A 3,319-nucleotide genomic window follows, 5' to 3' on the forward strand; every position below is an offset into this window, starting at 1 on the left:
ACTACAACATGAGGAACTGTATTAAAGGGTCACGGCATTAGAAAGGTTGGGAACCACTGCTCTATACTGAGACAAAAGCAAAATACTGCACTTGCTCCTACCTTGTCTGTTTTTCCTCATTAATAATTTCTGCCATTTTGACCACACTCTTGAGGTTCACTGGCCATTTGTGTTCCAGTTTTTATCTGTGAAATGTTAGAGGGTACACTAATGTTGTTGAGAGCCCAGGTTTCTCTAAGGCTCTGGTCTGTGCAAACCATAGCCTTTAGGGACAAACCTACACTCTCTCAACCACAGGCCCCTTCTGCAATCTGACAATTACAATAGCCAGCTTCCTAACAGACCTCTAATAAATTTACAGTCCCACCCTGAGCATGGTTAAGTACACAAAGAAATGTGCGTGACACTGAAACCTGACTGAGATAATGTAGGTAAAGAGCTTTCAGCACTTGACTTGCACTTTATTAATGCTAAGTGTTACAATTATTACTTGATAAGTGGCCATGATTTGTATGCACCCACAGAAACAGCACAAGGAAAAGCAAGGGATGTTTTACTGCCTCAGTATAAATGTGGGAATTAAATGGGTATGGTGTGTTTTTTATCTTGAACCCCCACCCCCAAAGCCTTGTATCACAACAGTTCATATCCATAAGGAGCTGGTATAGCAGCATCAGGATAGTTAGGAGTCTGAGCCACAAATCAGGCAGTCCTGAATTCAAATGTCACTCCTCACTTGACCTCACTAGGCAAGATCGATGGGTGAAGTCAGGCAAGCCATTCTACCAAAGACTTTAACTCCCTTTCTGCAGTGTGTGGATCAGGATGCAGACCAATTTAGAATGGTGATTTCTGGACTACAGTCCCAAAAATCCAGCACAGATTCTGGGAGTTGTAGTCCAAAAAGATCACAGTTCGACATTCTGATACAGATTTACCCGTTCAGGTTTCTTACAAAAGGGGTGGGGGGATTTTGTATGTGAGACTTAAAAATACTCCAAGCAGCAGCTGGTATCCTGTTCAGACAGTATTTATGATGTCGTAAGCTTTGTATGTTGCAAAACGTGGCATTCACCTTGTGAATCTTGGTATGCACATTCATGATTGTAGCACCATTGTGATTATCACTAATGTCCCCCAGATGCCATCTTAAAAACCAGTCAGCCACATAAATGGAGGAGTTCTGCAGTGCCAGAAAACAGAACACTGAAGGATGATGGTGCATCCAACTCTCTCTCTCCAGAAAGGTGCAGTATAAAATCAGTTTGCAATAGGACCCCACAGTTGCACACCAGCTCATTGGTGAGAGGCTGAAGACCTTGTAAAACTACAAATCCCAGGATTCGATAGTGTCAAAACATTCTTGTCAAAAAACATACTACACCTACGTGTTCAGGTTTGCCTTAATTAACAGTTTCTTTCCAGGTTGAATTCAGACAGCCTTTAAAGCCTTAAACAGCTCAAGATCAAATGACTTTCCTCCACATGCTTCATTGAGGGTGCATCTACACTATAGAAATAATGCATTAGCACCACTTTAATGGCCAGGGGTCCATCCTACATAATCCAGAGAATTTGTAGATTTGTGAAGCAACAGTACTCTTTGACAGGGAAGAATAAAGACCTTGTAAAACTACAAATCCCAGGATGCCAAAGGATCGAGCTACAGCACTTAAAATGGTGACAAACTGCATTATTGCTATAGTGTAGATGCACCCGAAATGTTTGAGATCTTGCTCCAGGCTCCTTCAGCACATGAAGCAACTAACTGCAGGGCTTTGTCAGTGGTCACTCCTGCCATGTGGAATGCCTTTCCAGCTGAGACCCATCAAGACCCTATACAATGCTTCTTTTAAGATAAGCACTGGCTAGACAAATGTGCTTGCAAGGAACAGCCACCAGAGAAAACCCAAAGCTTCTCTTCTTAGCACAAAATCAAGCGATTGGAGATTCAACTTCTTAAAAGAAACTTTCTGTGTATCAGTTCATACCTGGAAAGTAATATTTTGTTGCTGCCTGTTGTTTCTCTGTTTTTGTTTTGTTTTTTTAAAAATGTTGCATCCATCATTTCATTACCCATTACTTATCTGTTGTTGTCGTCGCCATTAACTCCCAGTTTATGGCGCCCTTCAAGTTAACTCCCATCTTATGATGGCCCTTTCCTAGGGTTTTCTTCAGAAGATTTCTTCAGCAAGTTTGCCATTGTTTTCCCCTAAAACTGAGACTTGTCCAAGGTCTCCCAGTGGTTTTCCATGCCGCCTGATCAGAGAAACAAACCCTGGTGTCTCAGAATCCTACACTCAAACCACTATATCAATCTTTGGGGTTATTCTGATGGTGAAAATAATCTGGGTTGAATCTTTGTTGTTCACATGCATTTCAGATACATCTGATTGAGTTGGGGGGAGGTCTGCCAAAAAAACCCCTTAATCCAGGAGAGTCGATATTGGGATTTTTAATGTGAAGTTGAAGGCTTTCATGGCTGGCATCCATAGTTTTTTCTGGGTTTTTCAGGCTATGTGGCCATGTTCTAGAAGAGTTTATTCCTGATGTTTCACCAGCATCTGTGCTTACCAGGCAAGGGATACACCATGATCATGAATGTAGTTTTCCCAGAGTGAGGCTCATCCATTGCTCACCAGCTGTGCTGACCTCTGCGATTTCCCCAAATGCGGGAAACTTGTCTGCATAATTTGAAGATGCCAGCCACAGATGCTGGTGAAACATCAGGAATAAACTCTTCTAGAACATGGCCACATAGCCTGAAAAACCCACAAAAAACTATTGGGATTTTGTTTTTAATATTCGCATCATTGGCAGTGTGTATAACCAATGCAAATAGACCCGGGATAAAACTCTTTGAGTTTCAAATACATTCACCTTGAATGTGTTTCAAATACATTCGCCTTGAATGTGTTTCAAATACATTCGCATCAATGACTCCATCTTTGTGAAGTCAAAGGTTTTCATGGCCAGCATCCTGACTCCATTTTTATTTGAGTGCTGGCACGGGTGAGCAAGCAAACTCTCAGAGATGCACATAGATATGATTCCATAGTGTGAACAACAAACCCAGAATGTGTGAGTGAGTTTATTTGCAGAGTTGCGAGAGAGAGAAAGAGAGAGAGAGAGATCTGAATGACCTCCTTCTCAATCTTTTTACCCTGGAGGAGCCCTTGAAATAATGTTCAGGTCTCAGGTTATAACCTCACACTTATAACATCATCAGATCCCACTCATGGCATTAGAAAAGTCTTTGGTTCTCCAGTTCTGGTGCTAAAATCTCAGAGCCTGGGATAGTTCTCGGCCTGCCAGCATG

General features: G+C 41.9%; 1 pseudogene; it reads left to right on the forward strand.

Annotated features, from left to right (window-relative positions):
* Positions 1 to 2,566: 2,566 nt before the first annotated feature.
* On the forward strand, positions 2,567 to 2,720 carry LOC149324217 (U1 spliceosomal RNA; annotated as a pseudogene).
* Positions 2,721 to 3,319: the final 599 nt, after the last annotated feature.

Source organism: Sceloporus occidentalis, unplaced genomic scaffold, assembly GCF_023333645.1.
Source record: "Sceloporus occidentalis isolate IW3139 unplaced genomic scaffold, rSceOcc1.0.p SCAF_1, whole genome shotgun sequence".
Lineage (NCBI taxonomy): Eukaryota > Metazoa > Chordata > Lepidosauria > Squamata > Phrynosomatidae > Sceloporus > Sceloporus occidentalis.